The following is a 19,986-nucleotide window of genomic DNA, read 5'->3' as shown; positions in this document are numbered from 1 at the left end:
GGCCTGTGAGCGCTCCAGTTGGAGAACAGCCTTGACCAAAGGTGTCATGGGCTTTGAAGACACTCGAACTCAGGATGCAAAAGCAAAATGTGCTAAGAGGAAGGCACACTTGGCAAATCCACACCGTGATGAGCTCCCGCCTGGAAACCAATGTTCCCACTGTGGAAGGATGTGTGGATCCAGAACTGGCCTCCACAGTCACTTACGGACTCACGGTTAAAACTGTGTTCATGGAAGACAATCTTATTCGGCTACGAGGGATCGCCAAAGAAGAAGAAGATACTGCTGCAAATAAAACGTTTTAAGCATGTTGTAAAGGGCAATATACAAATTTGACACTAAATGGCGACGGTGAGCTATGGCAAATTCAATATGTTTTTCACAGTTTTTAAAGCAAAGTGTTTTCACAGCGTTTTTTTATGTGTGTGTAGATTCCACCATAGTCTCAAGTATCCTCAGGAGCATTTTCATTAGAACATATACTATATAGGTAAAAATATACATCATCTTAGGTGTTAAACCTCTACCCAACCACCTTCGGCCACCTGAGCACTACATTATTATTATTATTATTATTATTATTATTATTATTATTATTATTATTATGCCGCCCTATACCTAGAGGTCTCAGCACACATCACCATCTCTCATCTGACCACAGTCCTTGAAATTCAACTTACTCAACCCATTTTTTTACTGTGTGTGTCAGAACCCTCTTTGTACCTTATATGGAGTTGTTTTTCACTTTAACATCCAGCCATTCCTTTCCCCTTTCACTGATCCTTGCCAGTCTTGTTTATCGGGTTGCATTCTTGCATACGTGACACAGGCCTTCCTGATAATGAGTCTAACAATTGTCAATAGTCACCAACTTAAGCTGGAAATTTTTCATCTTATTGGACAAAAAAACAACCAAAAAAACAGTGTAATTGGGGACCAAAACATCGTCCAGATCTAAAGAAAGACCTAATAATAAAAATAAAAATTTATTATACCCCGCCCATCTGGCTGGGTTTCCCCAGCCACTCTGGGCGGCTTCCAACAAAATATTAAAATACAGTGGTCTGTTAAACATTAAAGGCTTCCCTAAACAGGGCTGCCTTCAGATGTCTTCTAAAAGTCTGGTAGTTGTTCTTCTCTTTGACATCTGATGGGAGGGCGTTCCACAGGACGGGTGCCACTACCGAGAAGGCCCTCTGCTTGGTTCCTACTACTTCGAGAAATTCGAAATTGGAAAGGTTTTTAAAAGGCAGCTGCAATCAGTTCTAACAGAATGAATGGTGACGTTTTCATTTTGTTCTTTCCTCCCAATCTTGTTCATTCCTTATACCACCTGCGATTAGATTTCCACGATAAATGTTAAAGTGTTGCATAACCGCAGCCACCGCCCCCACGTAGAATCGTGGCCCATCTCCTGCAAAAGGTCGAGGTTGGCATTTTTATGATTCACGAAACGTGCAGCTGCGGAAGGGAGGAAGGTGTCTGCCTTTCCATCTGGACTGAATAGGGAGAAACATTTCCATAATCACCACCTTCATAGCTGTTTATTATTGCTCACACACCCCATAAAGAAAGGTATTTCAGCATTAAAAAGGAAAATGCAGAAAAGAGAGCAGAAAACCCCGGGGAATACGTTCGAAGGCGCTATATACTGGTGCCAGGACATGATGGCAATTAAAGTAATTTTTAAAAAGAAACTTTATTCGTACAGAAAGAATTGAGATCAATACGGCAGAGTTTCTTTTACGGGGTGGGGGTGGGGAGAAGGTGTAATTGAAGATGCTAAACCCTCTCCCTGCTGCTTACCTTCCCGAAGCGTTGCAGCCAACTTGGCTGCAGGAAATGGTACCCAACTGAGAAGGAACATCAGGGGGGAGATTGTAGGGAGATAAACTGTGCCAGGGCCCCCTGGTTCAGGCATGCAAATTTGTCTTTTTTTTCCAGAAAAGGGAGGGAGAGAGAAGGTTCTGTTTCTCCATTTGCAGACTCTGTGGGCATGCAGAGAAGGGAAAGGGGGGGGGGGCGCTAAGGGGCTCCTGCAGAACTTCATAAAAGTAGGAGGATCATTTAACTAAACACAAAACACAGCAACAGCAGCAGCATGAAATCCAGTCTTTAAAAATTAAGGAGCACAGATTTTTATTTTATTTTAAAAAACACCCCCATCATTTACCGCTTCACAGTAGGCTCTGAAAATGCCTAGGTGAATTGCGTTTCGGAAGAGCTCAGTCGGTTAGAGCATAACACACCAAGAGAAACAACTACCGTATTTTTCGCCCTATAGGACGCACTTTTTCCCCTCAAAAAATGAAGGGGAAATGTGTGTGCGTCCTATGGGGCGAATGCAGGCTTTCGCTGAAGCCTGGAGAGTGAGAGGGGTCCGTGCGCACAGACCCCTCTCGCTCTCCAGGCTTCGCGGACCTCTCCGCAAGCGGGGGGAGCGCTCCCGCTGCTTGCGGAGAGGTGCCTGCATGCGGAAGCCTGGGCGCACTGAGCTCAGCGCGTCCAGGCTTCGCGGACCTCTCCGCAAGCGGGGGGAGCGCTCCCGCCGCTTGCGGAGAGGTGCCTGCATGCGGAAGCCTGGGCGCACTGAGCTCAGCGCGTCCAGGCTTCGCGGACCTCTCCGCAAGCGGGGGGAGCGCTCCCGCCGCTTGCGGAGAGGTGCCTGCATGCGGAAGCCTGGGCGCGCTGAGCTCAGCACGTCCAGGCTTCGCGGACCTCTCCACAAGCGGGGGGAGCGCTCCCGCCGCTTGCGGAGAGGTGCCTGCATGCGGAAGCCTGGGCGCACTGAGCTCAGCATGTCCAGGCTTCGCGGACCTCTCCGCAAGCGGGGGGAGCGCTCCCGCTGCTTGCGGAGAGGTGCCTGCATGCGGAAGCCTGGGCGCACTGAGCTCAGCGCGTCCAGGCTTCGCGGACCTCTCCGCAAGCGGGGGGAGCGCTCCCGCCGCTTGCGGAGAGGTGCCTGCATGCGGAAGCCTGGGCGCGCTGAGCTCAGCACGTCCAGGCTTCGCGGACCTCTCCACAAGCGGGGGGAGCGCTCCCGCCGCTTGCGGAGAGGTGCCTGCATGCGGAAGCCTGGGCGCACTGAGCTCAGCACGTCCAGGCTTCGCGGACCTCTCCGCAAGGGGCGGGAGCCAGCCCTGGGCTCCCACGGCTTGCAGAGAGCTGCCTGTTTGGGGGCTGGGGTCAGGGGAAGCGCCGGCGGGCCTCCCCCGCCCCAGCCCCATGCCTGGGGGGGAAATAATTTTTTCCCCTTTATTCCCCCCCCAAAAAACTAGGTGTGCCTTATGGGACGGTGCGTCCTATAGGGCGAAAAATACAGTATATGACTTTTAGAAGACATCTGAAGCAAGCCCCGTTCAGGGAAGTTTTTAACGGTTGATGCTTTATTGTGTTTTTAATGTTCAGTTGGGGGCTGCCCAGAGTGGCTGGGGAAACCCAGTCAGATGGGCTGCATTTAATAATAATAATAATAATAATAATAATAATAATAATAGCCGCTGGTTTGATCCCTGTATGAGAAGACAGCTGCATATTCCTGCATTGCAGGGCGTAGAACCAGATGACCCTCCAACTCTATAATTCTATGAATAAGAATGTCTTTGGCACCTGAATGGCATCACAGTTGGTGCCAGGCGACCCCCCTTTTAGGAGAGCATTCCATGAAGAAGATCTCATGGCCAAGAAGGGTGTTCTGAACAACCTCCAAAGGAGGAGAAGCCTCAGAGCATGGGTAGGAAAACTAAGGCCCGGGGGCCAGATCTGGCCCAGTTGCCTTCTGGATCCAGCCCACGGACGGTCTGGGAATTGCTGCGTGAATCGGCGTGGATCTGATCGTTCGGGCTGCGCCAGCGTGTGCGTTCAGCAGCGCTCCTCCCTCCCCCCTCCTGGCTTCTCCCTGCCCTGCCTAGAGGTGTTGCAGGAACCCCTCCAATCATTCAGTTTGTACAAACACAACACACACGCACACTCACACTCACACACTCACACACGACATTTCTGTTTCTGTTATAAATTCATAGTAAATCAACCGTACATTGGATTTACATCAGTCCACTTTTATTTTGCTCCATGAAGGAAGGACTATCAAAGGGGGATGGTTTGATACAGGATGGCCATAATCCCTTAACCGTACCAAGGAGCCCTACCCAGTTGGAATGGCAACCTTGATGGTCCCAGACAGAAGACCATCAAGGTCACAAAGGACTTGCATATGGGAGTGGATTCAACATGGACTGGAACAAAGGATAATGATCCGATCTTCCCTCTGGGAGCAGGAAACTGCCAGCTCCCCTTTGTCCCCTGGAAATGACTCATGGGGAGGGGGAAAGGAGGAACCAGCCAGGTGACAAGATACTCAGGTTACCTCCACAACTCCTCCCTCAACCCCTCCTTTTTGTGATGTGTCAATGGTGTAGTCATGATGTAGTTGTGATGTAGTTCTAGGGGTGTAGCTTGGGGGATTAGTAGCTAATAAAAGTTGGGGTCTTCTTTTGTTCGGGGCTTCCATAGAATCATAGAATCATAGAATTGGAAGAGACCACAAGGGCCATCGAGTCCAACCCCCTGCCAAGCAGGAAACACCATCAGAGCACTCCTGACATATGGTTGTCAAGCCTCTGCTTAAAGACCTCCAAAGAAGGAGACTCCACCACACTCCTTGGCAGCAAATTCCACTGTCAAACAGCTCTTACTGTCAGGAAGTTCTTCCTAATGTTTAGGTGGAATCTTCTTTCTTGTAGTTTGGATCCATTGCTCCGTGTCTGCTTCTCTGGAGCAGCAGAAAACAACCTTTCTCTCTCCTCTATGTGACATCCTTTTATATATTTGAACATGGCTATCATATCACCCCTTAACCTCCTCTTCTCCAGGCTAAACATGCCCAGCTCCCTTAGCCGTTCCTCATAAGGCATCGTTTCCAGGCCTTTGACCATTTTGGTTGCCCTCCTCTGGACACGTTCCAGTTTGTCAGTGTCCTTCTTGAACTGTGGTGCCCAGAACTGGACACAGTACTCCAGGTGAGGTCTGACCAGAGCAGAATACAGTGGCACTATTACTTCCCTTGATCTAGATGCTATACTCCTATTGATGCAGCCCAGAATTGCATTGGCTTTTTTAGCTGCCGTGTCACACTGTTGGCTCATGTCAAGTTTGTGGTCAACCAAGACTCCTAGATCCTTTTCACATGTACTGCTCTCAAGCCAGGTGTCACCCATCTTGTATTTGTGCCTCTCATTTTTTTTGCCCAAGTGCAATACTTTACATTTCTCCCTGTTAAAATTCATCTTCTTTGTTTTGGCCCAGTTCTCTAATCTGTCAAGGTCGTTTTGAAGTGTGATCCTGTCCTCTGGGGTGTTAGCCACCCCTCCCAGTTTGGTGTCATCTGCAAATTTGATCAGGATGCCCTTGAGTCCATCATCCAAGTCGTTGATAAAGATGTTGAATAAGACCGGGCCCAATACAGAACCCTGTGGCACCCCACTAGTCACTCTTCTCCAGGGTGAAGAGGAACCATTTTGCTTCATCTTGTTGTGGGTGGGAGTCCTGTCGCGACAGTTTCCAATAAGGGTCAAGCCTACAGGCTGCTGTCTTGCTCCAAATTGTCCGGGTTGGTGTCTTTGTCTTTTGCCCAAGGGAGCCCTTGGATTCCTCCGTTAACAGAGGTGAGCAGAAGGGGGCTGTTCTTTCTTGGTAACAGCAGCAGCTGCGTTAGCGCTCAAGCGGCCGCCATTGTAATTAGGCTCAATTTGGGCTTTGTTGCTGCCAGCCCCTCTCCAGAGCCCTTTCGTGCACCACTCATCGTCCCGTCAAGAGACAGACTAGGGTTCCCTCTTATATCTGAATTAGGGATGGAAAGATTTAGCCATTGTATTTTTCTCTGTTTCTCATTTTTCACGTTTCTGATTCAATTTTCCACATTTCTGCAGCAAATTGCAGATTTGTCTTTAAAAACCCCACAGAAATATACTTTTGCATTTTAGTGTGATTTTTTATGAGTTTTTGTCTAACATAAATATTTTTGCAAGCAATTTCTCCTAGTATAATGCATTCCTGTGTATTGTTTTCACTAATACATTCATTCTGACGCACACCTTTCCCTGAGAGATGCAGTTTTGTAAACACTGGTTGGTTGGAGAACCGAATCACTAAATTTGGTGAGCTGCAAATTTCCAAGGATAGCTGTGTTTCAGCTCTGGTATTGTTTCAGAAAGTGAAAACTTGCTAGATGTGCCCTTAAATGCAATGGTATCAAATCCCTCCCCCAGTCCTAATCGGAAGGGGGCTGTGGAGTTAAAAATGCAGCAACTGCTTCCTAGAACACGACGGTTTTTCACCAAGAGGTGATCATCACCGTAGGTGGCGATTGAAGCTTATTAAATTCAATTTGCCTCGTAACAAACCCGTCTGCAGCTGTCTGAAGCTGCTGGGTTCCATCCTGCTGGGATGCTTGAAAGCCCCGTTCCCTCAGATGTGTTGGCTGGTTTTGCCTCGTCCAGCTCCTTATTTCAAGCTGTGTTGGCCCTCTGGAAGGATCAGAGGAGGCTTTGAACTGAAAAGATTATGAGAAGTCAGTGGGGACAAATGAAGTCCTAGTCAAATGTGCCTCTGGTTTCACCTCTATCCCTGTCTTCAAACGGATGGGATATAAAAGCCCTCACCCAGCACAAGAGCAGCTTTTGATATCTGCCAAGTTATTGCAACAGTAAGTAACACCAAAGCATAGCCCTACCGTGGGAAAGGACCACAGAATAAGAGGGTTGAAAGGGGTCCCAAGAGTCATCTTCTCCAAGAATCACAGCTGAAGAATTCCTGGCAGATGGCTATCCAACCTCCAAGGAAGAAGAGTCTACCACCTTCCAAGGTCATCCATTCCACTTTCAAACAGATCTTCCCGTCAGAAAGTTCTCGCCGATTTTTAACTTGGAATCTCTGGAAGTCCAGACCCTGCCCTCTGGAGCAGTAGATAGCAGGTTTGCTCCATCTTCCATGTGTCAGCCCTTGAGATATTTGAAAATATCTCAAGATATCTCTTGAGATATCTCTTTTCCAGGCCTGAACATCCTCAACTCCCAAAACTGTTCCACATAAGGCTTAGTTTCCAGACCCTTGATCATCTTGGTCGCCCTCCTCTGCACATGTTCCAGCTTGTCAACATCCTTCTCAAATTGTGGTGCCCAGAACTGGATGCAGTATTCCAGGTGTGGGCTGACCAAGGCAGAAGAGATTGGGACTATGACTTCCCTTGACCTGGACACTAGACTTCTGTTGATGCAGCCCAGAATAGCATTATCTTCCTTTTTTTCTGCTGCATCACCCTATTGACTCACTGTTGCCTCAGGCCAGGTGTCACGGTCCGGTTTACAGGTGGTCAAAGTCCTGGTGGATGACGTCGGGACCGGGGGCAAGACGATAGGGTGGGAGCAGGAACGAGAGTCCAGAAGCCAGGAGTCAGGAAGTCAAGAGTCCAAGGGTCAGAGCGCCTGGAGTCAAGAAGCCAGGGGTCCGAGGATCAGGAAGCAAGGAGTGAAGAAGTCAAGGGTCCAGGGATCAAGAAGCAGGAAGCCAAACGCAGCAAGGCAGGAAGCGTGTTGCTGTGGCAAAGAGCCAAATGGAAATGCTGACCTTATATCCCTTCCAGCTCTTGCCCCCAGGTGCTGTGAGCTGCCAATCAGCCTCACTTGTGTGGCCGCGCCTTGCCTCTTCAGAACAAACTTAGGAAGGCCCCACTCCTGCAAAGACCTATTGGTCACAGGGCCTGGCTCCTGCACGCACACCTGACACCAGGCCTGTCCCAAGCTTGTATTTTCTCCCTCTGACCACACCAGAGTCTGCTCAGCAGCTATCAGATTTATTCATTCAGACACCAAGGTCACACCTACCTGCACCGAATTGTCCATTGAATGGTACTATTCCTTCCCTTGACCTGGAGACTAGACTATATTCTGTGACTCTGGGATGAATCTAGCTGCCGGTGTGTCTTTTCCTAGAATCCATGGGGAACATTTCAGATTGCCCCCGCATGGGCGCTGGAAGAAGATTGTGTGGGTCTTTGGATGACGAATGGCCAGGTTTTCTTTTTTGAGGGGGGCGGATTCAAGCTACTGTGTAGTTTGGAATAAACAGCCCCCTTGGTGCCAGCAATGAGAGGCATTTGATGATGCTGACATCTTGCTCCTTTGCTGGGGCTGCCTGTTTCCCTCTGGGCCCCAGAAGGCGGGGAGATGGAGGACTTGCCTTTCAGCGGAAAGAATAAAGCACATGGAGGAATGAAATTAAAAACAGCAACACCACCCCTCACCTTTTTGGGATTATTGAAATAGACCTGCAGCTCTAATAATAATAATAATAATAATAATAATAATAATAATAATAATAATAATTTATTATTTATACCCCGCCCATCTGGCTGGGCCTCCCCAGCCACTCTGGGCGGCTTCCATAAAAACCAAAAACCATAAAAACCACAAATGGAAGCATTTGTGTAGGACACACAAAGGGCTGAACCTAAGAGTGTCTCTGCTGGAGAATTCAATCTAGCCCAGCATTCTGTTCCCACAGCAGCCAACCAGATAAAACAATAGAATAATAGAACTGCAGAATTGTAAGGGATCCCCAAGGGTCATCCAGACCAACCCCCTGCAATGCTAAAGAATCCCTGGCAGGTGGCCACCAAACCTCAGCTTAAAATCCTCCCATGCAAATCGCTGCCCAAAGGTGGAGAGCGGAATAAAAGATCGGAAAAATGAGAAACGGAGGGAAACTAAGAGGCAGATTTCCCCCCTCCCTAGCTGTGCTCATGCACACGGTGGTTATGTGGTTCACATGAACACTGTCACGGTCCGGTCTATGGGCGATCAAAGCCCCAGCTGAGGACATCAGGACCGGGGGCAAGATGGTGGGGTGGGAGCAGGAACGAGAGTCCGGAAGCCAGGGGTCCGAGGGTCAGGAAGCAGGGAGTCACAAAGTCAAGGGTCCGAGGGTCGAGAAGCAAGGAGTCACATGGACTACATGGAACTGGCGGAAATGACTGGCAGAATCCGAGACCAGGGAGAAGAGTCGGTGGAAGAAGACTGGAAGAAATTTAAAGTTTATTTACAGAAACATTGTAAAATTAAGGAATGTTAGAAGGATGCTGGAATGAAATTATGTGGTTTTAGTGGAAATGTTATAAAGGATTAAGTAAAAATAGATTGTTAATTGGTGAAAGGAGAGAATGTAAAGTTACATCATATTAAGATAAATTATAGAACAAAAACTGGGAAAGATGGAAAGGATTTGCTGAAATAGCTAAGTGAACTAGAATACAAAAAAGGGAGGTGTGAGGAGGTCAAGGAAACAAGCAAATGAAAGATAAGCTATGGGAAGGTTCGATTTGTTTTTTAATTGTTTCTATTTTTCTGTTTTTTTTTATTGTGATGTGTTGCCTTGTTCTTGTTTAATTTGGTGTTTTTTCTTCTTTTCTTTTTGTAACCTTTAAAACTTTAATAAATATTATTTTTTTAAAAAAAAGAGAAGCAAGGAGTCACAAAGTCAAGGGTCCGAGGGTCGAGAAGCAAGGAGTCACAAAGTCAAGGGTCAAGAAGCCAGGAGTCAAGAAGCCGAGGTCCGAGGATCAGGAAGCAAGAAGCCAAACACAGAAGGCAGGGTGTTGCTGTGGCAAAGAGCCGAAGGGGGATGCTGACCTTATATCCCTTCCCGGCTCTTGCCACCAGGTGCAGTGAGTTACCAAGCAGCCTCACCTGTGCAGCCGCGCCTTGCCTCTCCAGAACAAACTTAGGAAGGCCCCAGTCCTGCGAAGCCCTACTGGTCACAGGGCCTGGCTCCTGCACGCATGCCTGACAAACTCATCCCAATATTTACAAAACCTTAAGCATTGACTTGCAGTAACCCAGTGATCTCACTGTGGCTTTGCCTCTCTCCATAATCAGTCACGGCTTCTGCGGTCTCTTTGAACCTGCAAAGAGGAAAGTCCCCTTTTTGAAGCCCCAGCACTCATATCTCAATGCAGAATGGCCATGTACCTTTATTAAAGCCATTTTCCCCAATGCGAGTTTTGAATCATGGGTGTGTTTTGATTGGTGGGTTGTTCCAGAGCGTGCAAACTAAATAGCTCCTCTTTAAAATGCAATTTGCACCAAAATTCTCCCCCATTGTTAATAAGACATAATTTCAACCAACATCAGAGCTGCATGGGATTTGAACCCTTGTCTCTCGCCTGCCACAACAGGCTGCTAGGCCCAATGAATTGTGGGTCAATATGGGAAAAATATGGCCCAACTTTTCCACCGGCAGTTGTTTGCTGCTGCAATGTGACTCCTTTTATTATTGCTGTGTTGTGAGGCCCTTTGCTTCGCACACCGAGAATCCGTAAAAAGAGCAGAGGCCTGTTTGCATCCGCGCCAGCTGTGAGTCCGATCTAAGTGTGATAAATGGAAAAAGACACAAGGAAGCGTAGACTCGAACCAGAATTGATCACCCATATCTGTCCCTGCTCCACTCCCAAACCCTGCCCAGATGCTTCCTATTTATCACGAGTTCCGAGCGCAGAGGAAAATGGGCTTGTATGAATTCATTTCGCACGCACGCCGAGACAGATCTATTTGGGAAGCCACCACAACTGCGGCCGCCACCGCATTAAATCTGAGAATTCACAAGCTGCATTCGAGCTGTGGATAATTAGGCTCCCGACAACAGCCTGAGAACCAGGAGGCTGTTCCTGGATGCCAGCGAGTAAATCAGAAAGAAGCCCCCAGACATTGTGGAAACGGCGATGGCTGCAAGCCGCTTATCTCCCGAAGCTTCCAGCTGTAATGAGATTTCGGTCCCCAGTACAAGATCCCATTTTGCTGGTATCTAATACCTTATCAGCGAAATAAGATGTATAAGGGTGGGAATGACGGGTGGTGAAAAGGCTCCCCTGCTCAAGGCCGATTCTCCTCTCGTTTGCTGGAATCGCCCTAAATGACAACTTTGGGGATGGAGGGACATGGAACATATACAGATGTAGATATCTATATAATTGAGGGCTGGAAAAGGTGATAGGGCAGATGTCCTGGATTTGCAGAAGAAGCGGAATGACGTTAACCCTGTGTGCCCATATGGAAATGACTAATTGTGGCCGAATATTTGTCATCTGCCCCGTGGAGATCTCTTGGCAAAACTGGTAATGTTGGAGGCGGGAGGATAGCTAAAGTTCTAATTGGGGCAGGTGAATCTGCCAATTTCCTGTTTCTTTCATTAGTATATACATTTAGATGCACACTTTATGCATTTCCACGGATGTTACTTGGGTGGAGAACTGCATTACAAAATTCAGAGAAATGTAACTTGTGAGAGTTTGGGTACATTTCGTTTAAGTATTGTTTTTGGGAAGTGCGAAGGTCGGCCTTTTGACATAAACTGAGCCATATTTGTCCCCTATTCCTTGTTCTGACCTACACACCATTAATTTTTTTATTCACTGAATGCTCTTCATGGTTTCAGAAAAAGAGTCTATCACAAACCTACTTGGAGATTGAACTCTCTGCATGCAAAATGGGTGAATAATAATAATAATAATAATAATAATAATAATAATAATAATAATAATTTTATATGCTACCCATCTGACTTGGTTGCCCCAGCCTCTCTGGGCAGCTTCCAACAAATTATAAAACCACACTAAAACACCAAACATCAAAAGAAGAATGGATAATGGATAATGAAGATGATGGACTATGCGGAAATGGCAAGGCTGACCGGGAAGATCAGGCACTGAGAGGATAACAAATTTAATAGAGAATGGCATAACTTTATAGAATATATTAGGGAAGTTTTTAATGTGTGACATTTTAATGTATTTTTAATCTTTGTTGGAAGCTGCCCAGGGTGGCTGGGGAAACCCAGCCAGATGGGTAGGGTGCAAATAATAAGTTGTTGTTGTTGTTGTTGTTGTTGTTGTTATTATTTTAAAGAACACTGTAAAAATTTAAAAACGCTAGCAGGATTGATAAAGCACTTGTAATTTAAAATGACAAAGGATAAAATTGAAGTGTAATAATTTAGATAAATGCAATTACATGCAGTAAAAAAGCAAGATAAATTTTGGAAGCCAAGGGAGGGGTGGGGGGGAAGTCTGGGGGTTCAGGGAACCCCATAAATGTACTGATATGGATTATGGTTTAATGTAAACGTGTGTGTGTGTGTAAAAAATTGTTGTTTTGAAACTTTGAAAATAAAAATTAAAACAACGTTAAACAACTAGTACTGAGATCACCCAATTTAATTTAGCCAATTTTAAAAGAGTCACAAAGGTGTCACATTTCCATCTTTTGTATTTCCCTCAAATGCATAGCTGTCAACGTTTCCCTTTTTTTAAGAGAAATTCCCTTATTCCGGATAGGATTCCTCGCAAGAAAAGGGAAAAGTTGACAGCTATGCTCAAATGTCCCACTTTGAATCGGACACCCCATAATTTCAGAAGCCACCTTGGCTTCTGATTGAATCCCAAGATGTCCTCTTTTGGCTCCTGGCAGAGCACGGCCCCAAAAGAGGCCCATTTTTTTGGCTGTGCTCTTGCACGAGTCGCGTGACTTGCACGGGAGTTCGGCCCCAAAAGACGTGCATCCCGATTTTCCTCCATGGACTGTTGGAGGGTCTGCTTGCGGAGAAGCTGTGTGTGGGGAGGCGAGTGCAGAAAATCAAAGACTGCCTTGGAAGGAAGCTTTGTCAAACGGTTATAGATTGCAGCATCCTACGGAGAAAAAAGGTAGAGATTTCTCCCCCTCTCTTCTAATAGTATTCATTTGTTGGCAAATTTATAGACCTTTAAACATTAGCAAACGTCACGGCAGTCTACAAGAATGCAATAAATAAGACAGATAAAACACAGTTTTCCAAAAGGAATCTGAAGCGGCCTGTGAGTCAACTCATTCTTCCAAGAAAACAGGTGTGATGGCCTGGGACTCGGACTCGGAACCAGAGGAGACTCAGTCTGCACCGGATCCTTTGCCTCAGGCATCATCTGAACCAAGTCTGGTGCCTGATCCTGAAGAGCCCCAGTCTGCACAGGTTCCCCTACAACAAACACCAGCTGGGCTGAGTCAGGGGCCTGAGCCTGCCCTGGCTCCAGATGTGGGGATGACCTAATTGCCTTCAGCTGGGCCATCACTTACAGCTGCTCCACTACCGGTTGGGTCAGGGGAGGCTGAGGCGGCTGCTGGGTCTAGTCACCCACCGACGTCTCTCGAGCTGCAGAGACTGAGGTCTGAGAGGAGGAGAGACCTGAGTACTCGCAGGAGGAGTGCTCGCCTTCGGGCAAAACAGGGAGGTGAGTCGCCGGAGAATCAGGACTGGCCGTTACCCCGACAAAGATAAAAGGCTGTCGGACCCCGCCCCAGGTTGTGGAAGCAACATTGCTGTATGCCAGATCCTGCCTGAAATCCTGTACGTGTCCTTGCCTGGTTTCCTGCCTCGTGTCCTGCCTTGGCCCTGTTGGACTGACTCCTCGCGGAACCCTTGGATTCGGGACCGGTCCTGGACCGCGTTTCACAGGTTACCCCCGGGCCCAGCGCAACCAGTAGAAATACAAGAGTGTTCAGCATCTAACAATATGTGCAATATGTGTCAGAACCTCTCTAGCGCATGGAAGCTGGCAAGTTTGCCACACCTTGGCGGTTATTGGCTTTTGGAGGCAGGCTTTTTCGCTCAGCACACCTGTGTTGCGGAGGACCCTCCCTTCTGAAATACAAGAGGCCCCAAGACTGCTGATGGTGTCCTCTGGCACTCCTCTGGTTTCCTGACTTCAACCTCTGGTTCAACTGCTGTTTTAACTGTTAATCTGTTTTTTTTTTAATTTGCATTTTATTTATTTGTTAACATTCTTATATTACATTGGTAAACGTTGTCATATTACATTACAGCACTTACTATAATTTCCAACATGTATACAAAAATTATATAAAAATTTTATATACCTAGAAAGAAAATGAATCAAAAAAAGTACAAAGAGAAAAAACAAAAACAAATCCCCCCCAAATCATATACATACCAACACACTAGGCTTTCTGTCTATCCTATTGTAGATTCCTTTTTTACAAATGAATGTACTCTTATTATTGTACATTTCTTTACGTTTTATCTAATACATTCCTATATCAATATGTGCTCTTAGTCTTATTTCTCAACTCATTCTCACTCCAACGTCAATCAAATGCTAGCATAGATAGTGAACCTTTACTGTTATGCTGTTTTAAGACTTACGTAGTATAAACACTGACAACTGGGAGTCACTGGCCTGTGAGTGCTCCAGTTGGAGAACAGCCTTTACCAAAGGTGTCATGGGCTTTGAAGACACTCAAATTCGGGACGCAAGGGAGAAACGTCTAAAAGGAAGGCACGCTTGGCAAATCCACACCATGATCAACTCCCGCCCAGAAACCAATGTCCCCACTGTGGAAGGACGTGTGGATCCAGCATTGGCCTCCACAGTCACTTACGGACTCACTGTTAAAACCGTGTTCATGGAAGACAATCTTACTCGGCTATGAAGGATAGAAGAAGAAGCTGTTTTAAGAATCACCTGATGGATCAGGCCCATCAAGTCCAGCATCCTGTTCTAACAGTGGCCGAACAGATGCGTGTGGGAAACCAGCAAGCACTATTTATGCGCAAGAGCATCTCTCATCTTCTGTGGTTTCCAGGCCACTGGCTTTAAGGGGCTTGCATGTTGCGCATTCCAATTGGGGTTTTTTTGTTGTAACATTTTGATGGAATAGTTTTATTGTGCATTTTAATTACACGTGGCTACGTTTTCTCTCATTTCGTAAAATTTATGCGCAGCTTGATTGTAAAAATAAAATAAAAATCAGAGCGGTTTACTTCCGAGCAAGAGCCTCCTTCTGCGGGCGATGGGTGGGAGCCACGAAGCAGAAATGCGTCTGTGTTTTTTACCGGCTTGGGGAGTCAGGATGAGCTTAAGAACGTAATCTAAAAACCATCCTGCAAGCGCAAGGCCGGCCATCTCAGACCTGGTGCCTCCCAGATGCTTCAGACTACATTTCCCATCATGGATGTGCTGGCTAGGGATGATGGGAGTTGTAGTCCCACACTCCCAGAGGGTGCCAGGCTGCGGAAGACTGTGCATTGCCCCTCCATGGCAACCCTGCCGCTGCAACTGTGGCAGAGCCATGCGCTGGGTGCTCTCCTCTTTGCACTCTGGCATCTCGTTCTGCTGGGGTACTGATCCCCCGCAGCCTTTCGTAACGGCTTTCTACAATTAGATTTTAGGAGGTGAAGTAAATGGAGGCAAGCTGCCCCAAGTGATGATGAAGCTTAATGACAGAGCTGCAAGGAACACGGCTTCCTTCCGTTAATAGTCGCACTGGGCATAATGTGCTGCTTTTGCATGCGGCAAGAAGATGATCTCTGAGCTGGTTTAATATACCTGTGAACCCTCCAGGCCACGACAGAGAAGCAACCAGGGGGGGAAATGCAAGAGTATTTTGGTGGGATGCGAAGAGAGATAATAAACTTGCATTAACATTCAGCAAACGTAGCTACGTGTATGTACAGCTCTGTAGTATTGCAAGTGCTCTTTGGTGATGTAAAGCGCCCCTGGACGGTTAAGTCCAGTTAAAGGCGACTGTGGGGTTGCGGCGCTCATCTCGCTTTCAGGCCGAGGGAGCCGGTGTTTGTCCACAGACAGCTTTCCGGGTCAGGTTGTCAGCAGGACTAAACCGCTTCTGGCACAACAGGACACTGTGACCAGAGCACACGGAAACGCTGTTTACCTTCCTGCTGTAGCAGTACCTATTTATCTACTTGCACTAGTGTGCTTTTGAACTGCTAGGTTGGCAGAAGCTGGGACAGAGCAACAGGAGCTCACCCCACTGTGCAGATTTTAACTGCTGATCTTCTGATCGGCAAGCCCAAGAGGCTCAGTGGTTTAGACCACAGCGCCACCCGCATCCCCTGCAAAACACACAACCAACCAACCTTCCAGGATTTTGCCTAATCTGGCATTTGATGGGAACAAGAGCCTCAGCAATGGACTTTGATCTTTAGTGGCCACTCCCAGCAACTGAAATGTGTGCCACATGATCGCATGCTGCTGCTTTACCTCTGACCCCCTGCGCCAGGGCCTGTGTTTCCGCTGCACGGCTTCTGCGACTGTGGATGTGCTTCCAGGTGCATCTGTGGCTGCAGCAGGCCCTGAAAGAGTCTCCGCGATGGAGGTGTAGCCCTGGCCCAGTCGCCACATGCAACGTTGCACCATGACATCATGATACCGGGTCACTTCCCACTGGGCGCCCACAGTCTGGGGCCAAAGCCAGTGATGCTGACTGCATGAATAAAAGATTAGGGGGGCACCTGGCTTAGTAGCAGTACATGGAGAAAGCATCTAGGGGTCTTAGAGGACCACAGGCTTAACGCTGTTACCCTACAAAGCGGGTCTGGAAATATGCCAGTTCTCTTTAGTCAAATAAAGACAACAGCGTCGTGGAAAGAATTCACAATTATTGTAGGCTGCAGAAAGAATAAATGATCCGGAGGAATTCTCCCATTTCTGGACCCTGACACTTTTATAACATTCTCTTTATGTGGTTAGCTTGGGAATGATCCCTTTCAGCAACATGACTGGATAACAGAATGCGTGGACAGCTTGTGGCACTGTGGTCTAATCCACTGAGCTTCTTGGGCTTGCTGATCAGAAGGCTAACAGTTCGAATCCCTGTGACGGGGTGAGCTCCCGTTGCTCTGTCCCAGCTTCTGCCAACCTAGCAGTTCGAATTCACCAGTGCAAGTAGATAAATAGGTACCACTGTGGCGGGAAGGTAAACAGCATTTCCATGCACTCTGGCTTCCATCATGGTGTCCCGTTGTGCCAGAACTGTGGATCCAGAACTGACCTCTATAGTCACTTACAGACTCTCTGTTAAGACCGTATTCATGGAAGGCCAGCTTACTCGGCTACGAGGGATCGCCAAAGAGAAGAAGCATGAGCCTACAACGTCCATTAAGCAGGGAGTGCGTAAGGTTTGGGGATGTGATGCCCTCCCTAACAACATGAACACAGGAAGGAAAGAGATTTGGATCATCCAGATCCTTTTACATCACAGTCCCTTATAAATACATTTAAACACAGAGCAAAATATAATGCAATATGTCCTTCCATCCATTTTAGCTTTTTTATCTATCCAAAGGACAGAGGCTGGTCCTGTGTTTCGCGTAACTTCAAAGCCCTGTAACTTCAAAGTCCCTTGGGGAAAGCGCAGCAGCGAACGAGATGAAATGTCCAAATTATAGAAAGGACTTTTGTGTGTGATTGCTGGGAATATATCGGATATTGTTTTCTGCTCCCTGATTCCCCCAAACAATAGCAAGCTTCAGGTGTGACCTTTCAACAGATTAGTTTCTCTGGGATGAGGAGCAGTGGAAGTGAGTCCTGGCTTTTATTTTATTTTTTTAAGTTCAATCCAAGTGCACTCCTTCCCCTGCAATGCAGGAATCTCAGCTAAATCTCACCCATGACAGATGGCCACCCAACCTCTGCTTAGAAACCTCCAAGGAAGGAGAGCCCACCACCTCCCAAGGGAGACCGTTCCCCTGCCAAATGGCTCCTACTGTCAGAAAGTTCTTTGTCATGTTTAGTCAGAATCTCCTTTCTTGCAACTTGAAGCCATTGGTTCGGGTCCTACGCTCCAGATCAGGAGAAAACAAGCTTGTTCCATCTTCCATGGGACAGCCCTTGAGATATTTGAAGATGGTTCTCATATCTCCTCTTCTCCAGGCTAAGCATACCTCAACTGTTCCTCATAAGGCTTGGTTTCCTGACCCTTGATCGTCTTGGTCGCTCTCTTCACACTTCCCAGCTTAGGATAGCATTAGCTTGTTTTGCCGCTGCATCATATTGACTCATGCATACTATTGACTCATGTTGCAACCTGGCTGTCATTACCTGGGACCCAGGTGAATGTCATGACTTAAGACTCACTGGAGCCAACAGAGCAGGGAGACATTTCTGAGCATACATTGCTCTCGTACGTTGCTTTCACAGCACTAATATTTCTGCTTTGAATCAGTTTCTGCTGAACAATAGCTTACTACTTTGGCGATCCCTCATGGTTGAATAAGATTGTCTTCCATAAAGCAATGGTTTTAGCAATGAGTCCGTAAGTGATTGTGGAGGCCAATTCTGGATCCACACGTCCTTCCACAGTGGGGACATTGGTTTCTGAACGGGAGTTGATCCCGGTGTGGATTTGCCAAGCGTGCCTTCCTCTTAGGACATTTCTCCCTTGAGTCCTGAGTTTGAGTGTCTTCAAAGCCCATGACCCCTTTGGTAAAGGCTGTTCTCCAACTGGAGCGCTCGCAGGCCAGTGTTTCCCAGTTGTCAGTGTTTATACTACATTTTTTAAAGATTTGCCTTGAGAGAGTCTGTAAACCTCTTTTGTTGATCACTAGCATTACACTTTCCATTTTAAAGTTCGGAATAGATTAGTTGCTTTGGAAGACGATCATCGGGCATCCACACAACATGACCAGTCCAACGAAGTTGATGTTGAAGAATCATTGCTTCGACACGGGTGATCTTTGCTTCTTCCAGTACACTGGCATTAGTTTGCCTGTCTTCCCAAGTGATGTGCAAACTCATGCTGCAATCCTGTGCACACACCATACTTACTCTGAAGGAGGACTGGGCTACTAACATTCCTCCTGAAATGGCTGCTTTGTCAACCTGCCCCCCCCCCCCGGCAAGGGCTATTTAGTGAGCACACTCTGCCCCATGGAGATAACACACCAGCCTTTCCAGAGGTTTCACTAGCAGTAAATGTGCACAGATGATAGCAGCCTGGTGATAAACTCCTCCTCTGGCTTTATGCACAACCACTTGTACAGTCATCCCACCAGGTGTCTTGGACTACAATTCCCATCAACCCTAGTTTCAGTTCAAAGCATACGGAGGGGGTCAGGTCTCTGCTCAGAACTTATGAGGAGCATTTGGAAGCTGGGTCTGGGGAGGTCAATTCCCAAGCCGCCTGTGCATATAGACACCACAGATACCTTCTCTCAACAGGACTCATGTGAAACAGAGATGCTACCCAGTTTGGAAACCTCTTTCCTGGGCTGAGACCCTACCTGCCTGTGGACTATCTCGCCAGAGTGGTGCATGCTCTAGTTATCTCCCGCTTGGACTACTGCCATGTGCTCTACATGGGGCTACCTTTGAAGGTGACCCAGAAACTGCAATGCGGCAGCTAGACTGGTGACTGGGAGTGGCCGCCGGGACCACATAACACTGGTTCTGAGAGATCTGCATTGGCTCCCAGTACGTTTCCGAGCACGATTCAAAGTGCTGGTGCTAACCTTGAAAGCCCTAAACGGCCTCAGTCCTGTATACCTGAAGGAGCATCTCCACCCCCCTCGTTCTGCCCAGACACTGAGGTCCAGCGCCGAGGGCCTTCTGGTGGTTCCCTCATTGTGAGGGAAATAAGCAGCTATCCTATCTTTAAAAGACATTTAAAGGCAGCCCTGTTGAGGGAAGTTTTTAATATTTAATGCCGTATTGTTTTTAGCACTTGATTGGAAGCCGCCCAGAGTGGCTGGGGAAACTCAGCCAGTTGGGCGGGGTATAAATAATAAATTATATTATTATTATTATTATTATTATTCAAATTCAGGCTTGCGATGGAGGTAGCCATTTTACAAATGGAGGCCCTCGATTCTTGCACTTTTTTGTGCCAGGAGTTTGCAACCTTTTTGGATCAGTGGGCACATGAGGAATTTTGCAGAAGTGCCACAGAAGTGCTTATCTAGTCACCAAAACCATTACACCACAACCAAAACCTGGTTCTCAAATGCCTTGGTTCCCAAACGCCAAAAACCCGGAAGTAAGTATTCTTGTTTTCGAACGTTTTTCGGAAGCCGAACACCTGATGCGGCTGTCGGCTATTGTTTCTGGAGCACCTGAACCAATCAGAAGCTGCCCCTTGGTTTTCGAACATT

The 19,986-nt window shown here is 47.2% G+C and overlaps 1 long non-coding RNA gene across 1 annotated transcript in view; it reads right to left on the bottom strand.

Annotated features, from left to right (window-relative positions):
- LOC310845035 overlaps positions 1 to 19,986 on the bottom strand; it is a 50,490-nt gene that overhangs the window by 30,290 nt on the left and 214 nt on the right. The gene's annotated exons all lie outside the window — the stretch shown is intronic.

This window comes from Podarcis gaigeae, assembly GCF_964106915.1.
Source record: "Podarcis gaigeae genome assembly, chromosome: 1".
NCBI lineage: Eukaryota > Metazoa > Chordata > Lepidosauria > Squamata > Lacertidae > Podarcis > Podarcis gaigeae.
This window is presented reverse-complemented; position numbering and strand designations above follow the sequence as displayed.